We start from the raw sequence: 12,434 nt of genomic DNA, 5'->3' as shown, positions 1-12,434 counted from the left end.
CTTAGCAGTAATTAATCTTCTACTGCAACAAAAGGTTATGTGTCATTGTTGACACGGGTTTAGTAATATCTGTGGACAGAAAGGGGACGAGAGGATGCAGTAGTGTTGGTGGGCTTGTTCTGAGCAGGGGAATGCACAAAGGACCAGGAAAAGACCAGGGAGAAGTCGATGCAGGTCTGAGTCCATGAAGCTAAGAACCGAAGCTTTAGCAAACAGCCAGGGCCACAGCAAGTTTACAGCACTGGAGAGACGCACTTTCTGAGAGCCGCTGCTGGCCCACATGGCCCTCTGGGCAAATTAGACAAAAGTGCCCCTTCCACAACATGTTTTCCTTCTATCTGATGGACAAGTGTTGGGCTGTCCTGATTTTTCGAACAAGACACTTTATTGTTGGAAAGTTGTAATGCCGGTAGTCAGCTTGCCCATCTTGCAGGGATCAGAGTTACGATGAGAACATGGGCAACTTGCAGACTCGTCACTGTGCATGTGACGCAGTTGGTGCCCTTGTGCAGTGTACAACCTGAACAACCAGCAGGCTGGCTCTGCACTGCGGGGATTCAACCCCTGACAGCCTCTAAGGGAGGGAGGGTTTTTTGTTAAATTCTGGTGACAGGGGGAGAGGGAGTAAAGCAAGAGTTGGCAAGATGGCTTTGATTGGAAACTTGAGTGACCTGAAAGAACCCCTAAAGTAGCTTCTACAGATTTGGATCATGAAGGGGGTAGCTTGAGATTTCTAGGTGTAAAACCAGGAAAGAAAAACCTAAACTATGTTTTTTTTTTTTTTTTTAAAAGATTTATTTATGTGAAAGAGTTACGGGGTGGAGAGAGGGAGAGGTTGATCAATCTATCTATTGATCTTCCCTCCACTGGTTTACTCCCCAAATGGCTGTACTGATCAGGGCTGGGCCAAGCCCAGACCAGGAATTGGTAGCTTCATCTGGGTCTCCCGCATGAGAGCAGGGGCCCAAATACCTGGGGCATCTTCCACTGCTTTCCCAGGCCATTAGCAGGGAGCTGGATTAGAAGTGGAGCAGCCAGGACATGAACCGGTGCCTGTATGGGATGCCTGTGTCGCAGGCGGCAGCTTTACCCGCTGTGCCTCAGCTCTGGCTCCACAACCAGATGTATGGCTGAGCTCTTGCCCTTTAGTGATAGACATTATGTACTCTCAGGTCCCCCTACTGTCGGCTGTGGTAAGCTTTTTTTCCATGGATCACCGTCTATGTGATGCTCTTATTCTCAAAGATGGCTTAAACTTGAAGGTTTTTTTTTTCCTCCAGTTAAAGGGAGCTGCTTTCAGAATGTTGACTGTGTACAGATTTTTGTAATTAATGTAGATCTTGGTTGGCAAATACAGGGGAAGGGGGTGAGCAGTCCTGTGGGGTCAGGTACTGGGTTGCCAGTGGCTGATTGGAAAGTGACTGAGACACAACCAACAGATACAGGGGCAGAACTTGCAAAGTGTAAACAGGTGAAGGTGATGGTGATGGTGGCCGGGCTTTTGGGTGGAGGTGGCGGTGGCTGGCGCTGCAGGATGCTCCGGATATGGGGGCTGTAGGGGAGTCGGCAGCAGCTGTCCTGGTGGTGAGGACTCAGAGGTAGCAAAGGCATGGCACCTGGCCAAGCAGCCTGGCCATAGACATAAAATCTGTGGCCTGAGAGAAAGCGTTCGCTTCCTTGGGTGCTGAGGACAGAACTGGTCAGGGGGAGATTCAAGGGGCCTCCTTGTTTTGTGGAACACAGAGGTGGTTTTCTTGTGTTGTTTATGCGGCTGGCTTTATTCCCTGAGGGACAGCACTGCACCTTGTGAATGACCCCAGGGGCCTCAGAGAACAGCTGTACTTCCAGCAGGCACTGGCGTTTATTTCTTCTACTCTATCTCACGTCCTGTAATTTCTCTGTCTGTCTCCCTTGGTCTCTGTCTCTCTCTCCTTCTTTCTTTTTCACGTCTGTGGTGGGGAATTTGATACCCTGAATTCTGGATGCACAGACACATGATCAATTAAGGCAAACATTTATGAGATTTAGGCTGAAAACCTGATGTTATTTGCACCTTAAACCTCCCCTTTCCCCTAAATACCCCAACACAGGAATGCTCTATGTTTGAAGGAAGTATTTTGTAGGGTTTGTGTTTATTTATTTTTTTAAAATAAGTATAGGGGCAAAAGGAAAAGGAGAAATAGGATAAAGATTTTTTTATTAATCAGTTTCCCCCTGGATATTTGCTTAACTCTCTGTCTTACTTTATGAATATTCTATTTTTTCCCCTGTGTCTTTGGAGAATACCGAAGGGTGAGCAAATGAAGATGTTTTATCTCTGATGTTTAGCACCTGTGATATTGAGCTAATAATTTTGTCTTCTATTTTTTCCTACCTTTCAGTAGGGAGAATGAGATTTGTTCTTGGAAAACACTGAGGGAATATTTGTGAAAACACCAACTTAATGAATGTGAAAATGAAACGGGATGAAAGGTTTGATGATGATGATCATGTGTTCTCACCATCATTAATCATCGTAGTTTTTAGATTGAGATAATTCATCATTATATGCGACAAATAATTGGCCTGGTTAGTCTTTTTTTTTAAGATTTATTTATTTGAAAGGTAGAGCAACAGAGAGAGAGAGAGAGAGAGAGAGAGAGAGGTATCTTTCACCTATTGGTTCACTCTCCAAATGGCTGCAATAGCTGGGGTTGGGCTAGGTGGACTCTGGGAGCCAGGAGCTCTTACACATGGATGGCTGGGACCCAAGTACATGGACAGCCCATCCATTGCCTCCCTAGGCACTTAGCTGGAAGCTGGATTGGAAGCACAGCATCCAGGACTCTAACCCATATCCCAGGTGATGGCTTATCCCACTGCACCACAACACAATGCCGGCTCCAATCCTGGTTTTTTTTTTTTTTTTTTTTTTTTTTTTTTTTTTTTTTTTTAAGATTTATTTATTTATTTGAGAGGCAGAATTACAGAGAGAGAGAGGTCTTCCATCTGCTGATTTACTCCCCAAATTGCCACAATGGCCAGAGCTGGGCCGATCCAAAGCCAGGAGCCAGGAGCTTCTTCTGGATCTCCCATGTGTGTGCAGGGGCCCAAGGACTTGGGCCATCTTCCACTGTCTTCCCAGGCTTCCCAGGCTAAGGAGCAGAGAGCTGGATCAAAAGAGGAGCAGCCAGGACAGGAAGCGGCGCCCATATGGGATGCTGGCCCCGCAGGCAGAGGCTTAACCTACTATGCCACAGTGCCAGCCCAATCCTGGTCATTAAGAAGAAATCCTTTATGGTGGTCACGTGAAGATGGGCAGATTCTGCAACAGAAGAGATTTAGACATCATGGAGAGCATTTTGTGCAGGGCAGTCAGTGAGTGATCCTCTGCCCGAGGCTTGTAGGTTGGGTACATGCTGTGTGTGCGCTTAATGGGATGGAATGACCCCCAGGTGTGCAACCGCTGATGCCGTCTCCCACGATGTCAGGTGCGGTCTTGGCCTCCGATGCTGCTCAGCTGCTCCGTATGGCACACTGCGAGGCAGGTGCTCCTTCCGTCTCACTCGCCAGCTCCCCGGTGTGAACTCAAGCTGGGGCTGCAGCCAGGATCCCTGTCGTCCCTGGGCTTCACTGTCTCCTTGGGCCAGCTCTGCTCTTCAGGGTCGTCTTCTTCTTTTTAATTTTCATGTCTCAGATTCTGTGTGTTTCAGATCAGCCTTGTTATCCCCCAACTCTGTTTTTAGATGGAGCCGATAATTCTCTTATTAGAGGCACCGGCTGAACCAGGCCACAGGCTTCCCAGACGCCAGCGTGCAACAGCTCGTGAGATGCGCGGGTCGGGGGGCGGCTGGCCACAGGTTCTTTTCCAGGGACCTTAGAGATTTGTAAAGGCCACCCCCCCCACCCCCCCCCCGCCAATGCCGGGTCCTGTGATTTAGGACTGAAATATCCTCCCATGGCGAGCAGATGAAGAAACACAGAGCTGTGTGTGTCTTTTGTTCTGCTTTCCAGGTATCCTCGAGAGTAGATTAGAAGCATCAGAGGTTCGGAGTCTGTTATTCCAGGGAAGGTGAGGGTAATCTTTTCCCTGCTCTGAATTTTCTTTACATGGAAAACACAGGAGAAGAAAAGGCCAAACGCACTTTAATATTTAAGCCCATGGACCCAGAGCCTGGCAATTTAGGAGACTGATTATTGAGGGCAGAGGGAAGGTAGCTCAGTAAATGTCACGTGGGCAATTCTGTTAAGATGACAGAATAGTATAAGCTGCTTTGTTGGCGTTTCCAAATGGTGCATAAGACAGTGCGATTTTCCATGCTCGGCTCTCTCAAACAGGCTGGTGTTCAGCCGCTGTAGTGAGAAATTAAATCTGTGGTCATCTGTCTGATGGGAGGCCAGATTTTATTAAACCAGGTCATCAAGGCACACACACAGGGGCCTGGGTCATCTGGCACTGTGTCATCTTTGGTAATGAAGTGGGTAAGCATGCCAGGAGGCAAACAGCATGACTTCCCAAGTGCAGGGAGAAGCAGAGAGCAGGGACCTGCGTGCTGTTCGAAGTGTTCCAGTTCATGGTGACTTGCAACGGGAACCCCTCCCGAAGTTCCTGTACTCAGGCCAAAGGTGGTCATTGTCTTTGAAATCATCACTGAGATCAGAGAAGAGTGGGACATGGGAGAGTTTTTAGTCACGTGTTTTCCGAGTGCTGGCTTCAGCTGGCATGTTTGAGGGCACCATGGAAGCCCCTGCCTCCATTTACAAGGCTGCAGACCTGAGTGGTCTCAGCGTCTTGGCAGTGATTTCCTGGGGCAGGATCTTGGGCTCTGGCACGGGGAGATCAGCTAGAGATGCATTTGTAGTCCTCCTTTGGGAGGCTTAGTGTGGTTCTGTCTAATGGTAGGGGAATGAATTAAACGATTTTACAAATGGCTTTTTAATATCCGCTTTTGCAGGGAAAGGATTTTGTGTTCAATTCTTGATCATATTGACATAGTTGTTCATTGTGCTTAGCCTCCTGATGGTTAAACCGCTGTGTGTGTTTAATGCTCGGCTGTGGACGCAGGGATATGCCTCTGAGGTGCCCGGATGAGAGAACAACCTTTGCAGAAGCAGTTGCAGACCCCACGTGTGGCACGTGGGGAGTGGGGGTCAGGTCTGTGGCATTTTCTCTCCTTGCCCTGTAGAACTCTAGAATGCAGACATCCCAAGAGGACAGGGTCTCTCTCTGTCTAGTCACTGCTGTGTCCACTTCTTTTGCCCTCATCTCAGTGAAAGCAAACCGGGAAGATTTACGTGGTCTTTCCCTGACCCTTGCAGCATTGCACAGACATCCTGAGAAGTCAGGGAAGCGCCTCCTGTCAGAAGCAGGAGGGAGAAACGTCCTTATTCACAGCATGCACCTTCGATAACAGGACACCTGGCGCTGTCCTGGAGGTCCCTGATGAGTATGGTTCTTCTTGGCATTTCTTCCACAGACCACAGCTGTCTTTGCAGCTCAGGATGGAATGGTGCAGGGGTCATGGGAAGGCCACGCAGAGGGACGGTGCAGAGTGTGGTGACACTTTGGGTCTTGTCTGGGTCCTGGCATTTTGCAGTGTGTGACCTCACCTACCTGCCAGTTTGCCTTCCTGTAAGGTGGCATGGTACCTGGCTGTCACTCAGTGGGGTCTCAATGAGAAAGCCAGGGAGGGTGCCTGGTCACGTGGCAGTGCCTGGCACAGGTGCACACTGCCTTTCCCCACGGTGCCTGGCACGGGTACATGCTGCCTTTCCTCACCTGTGACTGCCGCAGGGTGCGTGCTGCCTGGCCCCACGTGTGAAAGCCTCCCTCACCAAGCTGCCGTTTCTGGGCTTGCCAACTTCCTACTTTGTTTTCAAACATCAATGTGATTTCCCACCCCCCTCCTCCCTCGCACTCAGAGATATTCAACAGGGTCCTGGAAGGGACTGGAGCTGCCTGTGTTCTGCTCTGCATTACGGAGCATATCTAAGCATTTACATAACTGCACCAGTCTGAACTAGTTTGTTAACGAGCCCATGAGCTTCGATATGGAAGCCACGTGAGAGGCCGTGGGGAAATCTAAACCAAGTTCTGAGGTCTCCCGATCCAGGGCAGCTCTGTCTTCAGAGCTTCATTTAAAGCAATAGCAATTCTCTGTAATAACTAAAATGCACGGAAGAATTGGATCGGAAACCCCGGGCTAATCACGAGTTCTAAGGAGTGTTTCAGTTCACTCACGCACTCTTCCATCCACTGGAACGCACTGTGCACTTCTGAGTCCATCAAGTCAAAAGCTCTGAATATTTTAGTTCTGTTTTCTCTTTTTCTCTTTAGGAGAAATTAAATTATCTGGGCAGGCTGATCTCTACTGGCTATTCTACATGTGCAAACGAGCAACCACTGACCATGTGTGGGGAGCAATCCGGACTAGACTGAGTTACTGGAATTAAGACTTATTCTATGCATCTGCTCTCCCACAATATGGCGCTGGGAGAGAAGTAAACAGCTTCTGCACAGCTGCCTCCAGTTCAACCAATAAACTGTAGGACTTGCTCCTGATTGGAGGAGAGCAGCGTACTCGGCGTGTGGGCAGCCGAGTTGGGATTGGCGGAGGAGGACTATAAAGGAGGAGAGAGACGGCATGCACCAGGAACATCTAAGGGGAACATCTAAGGGAACACCTGTGCAGCCCCCAGAGAGCCGGCCGGCGGTGTGCCGCTCCCCTGCGGAAGTGGGGAATGTGGCCAGGGGGAACTGCCCTTCCACGGAGGTGGAAGGGATAGTAGCCAACCCGGGAAGAACCAGCAGCAAACCCGGGGAGGGCCGAGCAGACGAAAGAACAGCGCAGGGTCCTGTGTTGCTCCTCCACGAAGATGGGGAGCGACATAATGGTGCCGTGACTTGGATATGAAGCCTAGGCAGGGTTTAGTGTCGTTCCTCCACGAAGAGGGGGAGCGACACCATGCATACGTAATAGACTACCTGTGAGAAGAACTGGTGTTTTCTTATGCTTCCAGTGAAAGCAGTTCTCATTTTGCATTTAAGAAACAGAGCTGTCTTGTGCCTATGAAGAAGATGCGTATTTAACAAAACCAATGAGTTTTCATGGGCAGAGGGCGTGGGGACTGCCTTCTTCAGCAAAGACAGAGAGGAGGAAAGTGGTGGTCTGGAACCCACCACACTGTCCCTGCAGAGCACGCGCCTGGCCTCAGGGATGGCCACTCTGCCTCCCTTATGCTAGGTTACAAACACAGGTGCTCTCCCTGCTGGACCCTGGGCTTCTTCAGGGGTGTGACCCCTCTCTGCTCAGGCCTAGTGTTATCTGACACCATGGGGCTCAGTCAGTGTTTGGAGAACCAGTGAAGAGTCTTGGTCTGAGCAAAGTTCAGAGGGATGGGTCTCATCCTTTAAGAGAGGGGCTGGAGGGGCTGGCGCTATGGCGCAGTGTGTTAAAGCCCTGGCCTGCAGTGCTGGCATCCCATATGGGTGCTGGTTCTAGTCCAAGCTGCTCCTCTTCTGATCCAGCTCTCTGCTATGGCCTGGGAAAGCAGTGGAAGATGGCCCAAGGTACCCACATGGAAGACCTGGAAGAAGCTCCTGGCTTCGGATTGGCACAGCTCCAGCCGTTGTGGCCATCTGGGGCGTGAACTAGTGGATGGAAGACCTCTCTCCTGTCTCTGCCTCTCTCTGTAACTCTTTCAAATAAATAAAATAAAAAAATTTTTTTAAAGTGGGGCTGGTGTGGAGGAGTTCCTGTCCCTGTTAAGTCCCTGCTGAGCCATCACCATGTCCTGTAGCCTGTCAGAAAATCAATCGAGGTAACTTTCTTCCTAAAGTGGGAAGATACTGAAATAGGCACGAACAATTTAGACTTTTCTTCTAATAAAATCATTGCCACTTGAGGTTTGTTGTAGTGTCTATTTGATTCTTTTTATGGGCTCTAGTGCAGAGGAGAAGCCGAGGTGAGGGTGAAGTCTAAGGATTTGCCTTCCAGAGAGAGAGCAACAAGTGGCACGGGAGCCCTGACTTTGGGTTTCTCGATGAGGGAGGAACAGGATGTCCACAGGAAAGAGGCTCCGTGAGGGAGCTGCTCAGTGGGCTTTCAGACCTGGGGGGCGGATTCTGCAGGACAATAAGGAAAGCTTTTGGGGCTGATAAGACTTGATTTTGTTCAGCTCTCCCCCTTGTCTGTTATTTGCACTGTACCTTCTGTCCAGTTGTTGCCCTGGCAAATGGTTGGGGACTGATTAGGAGCTGGCAGGAGTGTTTGTGCAGGTGAGACCCCATTTCCTTCTCTACATGGGCCAGTTCCTACATCTGTGATCTCTTGTTAGCATTTTCTTGGGCTCCTTCCAACCTTGGCTTTCTCAACACCTGCCAGGCCTGTTGCCCGCTGGGGCACCGTCTGAGGAGACCAGGCTGCAGCCCTGGGGATTGGTGCCCCCTGGGAGCTGCACTTTGCCTGCTGGGCCTCCATTGTCTGCACAGCTCAGCCTGGGGAGAAGAGCAGGCTGGAGGAGAGAAGCTGGGCCTGCTCCCCAGAGCAGAGACTGAGTTCACTTGGGCCTTCTGCCCCCACCCCCTGCTACTCACAGGTTCCTTGGCAGGAGCACAGAGGCCTCTACACCCTTCTTGTTACAGCCCCATTTCCTGTGACATCTTCCTCTTCCAGTTCACGTGTGTGAGTATTTATGGAATGCCTGCTCTGGGCTATCCATTGTGCTAGGTGCCAAGAACATACAAAGGAATAAAATTGGGCTCGTGCTTTCTAAGAATTCACTGTAATAGGATAGCCTAGTACAGAAACAATCACAAAAGGAATAATTTAAAGGAATGTTAACAAGAAAACGTAAGAGTGGGATTCACAAGTCTCCTTTTCTTCTTCCTGCCAGGTTACTCAGAGCTCATATATTTGGGGTTGGTCAGCATTTGTTTAATGTGGGGGGTTTGTATGTGTAGTACTGGGTGACAATGATCGCTTCTCTGAAAAGTAACTTTAGATACTATGAGAATTATAATAGTTCAAAGGATTAAGTTATATCAGTTAATGGTCTCTGGTGTGACAAGAAGGGCAGTGAAAGAGAAAAGAAGAGAGAGGGCAGAGAGAGAGAGGGAGTCAGAGTCAGAGTCTTCTATCTACTGGTTCACTCTCCAAATGCCTAAAATGACTAGGGCTAGTCCAGGCTGAGGCCAGGAGCTAGGACTCTAGCTGCCTTCCCCACGTAGGTGGCCAGGCCCGGGTACTTGGGCCATCTTCAGCTGCTTTCCCAGGTGCATTACCAGGGAGCTGGATTGGCAGCTGAGCAGCCAGAACTTGAACGCTGTATTCTGAGATGGGATGCAGGCTGCAAGTTAACCCCTTGTGCCACGATGCTGGCCCCAGAAGTGTTTTTTTTTTTTTTTAAGATTTATTTTATTTATTTGAAAGTCACTGTTATAGAAAGAGAAGGAGAGATCTTCCATCCTCTGGTTCACTCCCCAGATGACTTCAATGGCTGGGGCTGGGCCAGGCCAAAGCCAGAGCCAGGAGCTTCCTGGGTCTCCCAAGTAGGTGGCAGGGGACAATGCACTTGAGCCATCTTCTGCCTTTCACAGGCCATTAACAGGGAGCTAGATCACAAGTGGAACACCTGGAACTCAAACTGGTGCCCACCTGGGATGCCTCTGTTGCAGGTGGCAGCTGAACCTGCTATGCCACAGTGGGGGCCCTCGCAGAAGTATTTTTATAACAAGCAGGTGTGGTTGTTGAGTTTAAAAGTAACTGAAGTTAGAAATATCTTACAGCAAGCCTTCCTCTTTATTACTACCTTATAATATTTCTAGCCCCACGCCCTCCGCATCCATCCCTCTGCTGTTGATGAGAGGGCATTTTGGGCCTTGTGCTGTCCACCTGTGGTGATTCTGCCCCCCTAACCCAGCAAGTGTCCAGCCATTTCTGGAAGCACAGTTCCCAGCTGTCCCAGGTTGGGAGGTTCTACCTGGCAGCTCATGGGTGGAGGCGGGGACCTGCTCATCACCCCGACAAAGACTTCTACCCCACGTGTGTCGGTAGTTCCAAGGCTCAGCACCCTGGCCCGGATGAAAGCCTCTGTTGCTTGTGTTCATTTGAATGTCTGATAATACCCCAGATCGCGTGTGCCCATACAGACAGTAAAAGCAGGATTTTGTAAAAGGGGGCTAGAGGGCTGGGGAGGGAGGCAGTCGGGAGATGGTAGTGAATTTCACTGCTAGCCTTTTCCGTTTTATTTTGGCCTTTGCTGCATGGTCTTAGAACAGTCTTGTTTTTATTATTTATTCTGCAAGACAAATTGTTTGATTATTGCTTAGCATGTTGCAGAGAACTTTACTAACGGGTCCCCAGTGTCTAGCACAGGCCTTGTGACATAGTCTACAATTAATATGCATCTGTCAGGCAGGCAGGATGCATAATTGCATATATTCCCGGAGATAAGTTGTGTTTTGTTTTCCAAACACTCTCATACTTTCCCAGCCACCTAAGTATGCTGGCAGAGCTTGTGAAAGTCATCTCCGTGGGTCAAAGACAGTGTTAGGTCAGTATGAACAAGACACCTGGTGCTCCAAAAGGGAGAGGTTAGGAAGTCATCAGCTCCCGTTAGCGGGTTGTTTGGAAAGCAGAACAGGCACAAACACGGCGGAAGTTCTAGAAAGTCCGCTTGGTCTGGAGCCACAGAGGAATCTGTGATAAGCAAGCAGCTGTACCAAAAAGCAAACTCAACATAAGCCTATAATAGCCAAGCAAGTGGGCATGATACACAGTCCTCTGCGGAAGTGGAAGCTTAGCTGGTTGCCAGTGCCACCAGTGAGCTCAGGAAGCATCTCTCGTCAACCCACCCCGTGGATGCCAGCCGTGCCAATTCTGCTAGGCAAAGCTGCTGCCTTGCTCCCCGCCGGTGCCTCTCTCACTGTTTTCCTGTGTGCTCTGTTCCAGCCCCACTTCCGCCCTGCTCCTCCATACCTGCCTTCTGCCGCAGCTACCTGCTTGCTGTCAGCCGCCTTCTGTCCAGGGGCTGTCTCTCCTCTCTCATGTCTCCCTGAGTCTTTGTTTCTCAGACTTGACACCCTGGAACAATCTGAGGCCTCTGTCGCCCATTCTTTCCCCATCTAGAAAACAAGCCTCAGTCATGGTTTATTGCTGGGGCTTAAAAAGGACATGTTGTTGTTGCTGTGGATTTGTTCTGAGAGAAGTGCAATGGGGGTAAGAGGCGTGGAGTCACCACACAGACCCGGGGATTCAGGTGAAAGCGGGATAGAGGCAAGCAGCTCACAGACTTGTTTATTTCTGTTGGTGCAGCAGCTTATATAGCCGAGGCAGCCAATCTGGTAAAGGGGCGGTTTATGCCCCAACCAGTCACTTCCTATTGCTAGGCAGGCTCCTTTGCTAGGTGGGCTCCCCTGCCATTTCCTGAATAACTGAACACATGTCTCGCTCTCTAGCCAGTGCCATCTTGGCACAGCCTTCTCATTCCACCACACATTGTGTTCCGAGATGTGAGTTGGTAATGAGGAATGATATGGATAAGAACGCCAGCAGGAGTCCAGTCTGTAGAAACCTCAGGTGTTTCAAACAGTTTACTGGGGACAGTTTCATCTTTCTTTGGTTCTTGGAGCTGACAACAGGGCTAGGAGGGCATTCCTGTCCTGTCTAGCAGGGACCCATTGGGTGGGTGCCCACTGGAGTTGGTGCCCAGTGCCCTGCCTTCTGGCTTATGATGGATGTGAGGGATTGTACAGTCCCTCCCTGGCCGAAGAAGGGATCTGAAGATGTGCTTATAACGAGTCTGCAAACTCCAGGTCTAGAGACAGGTGAAAATGTAAATGCTGTCCTAATCTGAGACAGAGGTCCCGTCCGCATTTGTCCAGGGCCTCATCCAGTTTTTGGATGCAGGTGAGAGCAGGCCAGACTGTGCTTTCTCAGGGTCCAGGTGCAACATAGAAGGTGCGCCAGTCTCTCACTGTGCCCTGGCCTTGGCTCCAGGCAAACTCAGGGAGAGCGGTCCAGCATTGCTAATGGAACTGTACCAGCCACACTGGGCTAGGCGTTCTGTCAGTCTCACCAGCAGCTTGCCCCCTACATCCAACCCAGAACTTGGCAGTAGTGAATATAATTCCCAGCAGCAGTAGGTTTGGAGCAGCTCTGTTTACAAGAGCAATATTAAAAACATAAATTGCCCAGAGGGTGTGCTTAACATTAAAGCGTGCAGCAGTAGAAGGGAGAAGGGACTTGTAAAAATGAAATCTAATTTTGCTACAGAGAACTTCTCTTCTCTGTGCAACATTTCCTGAGGATGTCCCTAAACCATCCCGGAGACTGGTCTTTAGACAGGTGATTGATTTTTTTCCAGCAGGAATTCAGACAGAGAGATTAAAATTAAAACCTCATGCTGGGTGTTAAAATTTCATTACCATACCTGTCCTTATTATAATTACTTGT

General features: G+C 49.6%; 1 protein-coding gene across 7 annotated transcripts in view; it reads left to right on the top strand.

Annotated features, from left to right (window-relative positions):
- The window catches only part of MTUS2 (microtubule associated scaffold protein 2), a 663,520-nt gene that overhangs the window by 21,315 nt on the left and 629,771 nt on the right, over window positions 1–12,434 (top strand). The window lies entirely within an intron of this gene.

This window comes from Oryctolagus cuniculus, chromosome 9 (assembly GCF_051225735.1).
Source record: "Oryctolagus cuniculus isolate XC-2025 breed Fujian yellow rabbit chromosome 9, ASM5122573v1, whole genome shotgun sequence".
In the NCBI taxonomy this organism is placed as follows: Eukaryota; Metazoa; Chordata; class Mammalia; order Lagomorpha; family Leporidae; genus Oryctolagus; species Oryctolagus cuniculus.
This window is presented reverse-complemented; position numbering and strand designations above follow the sequence as displayed.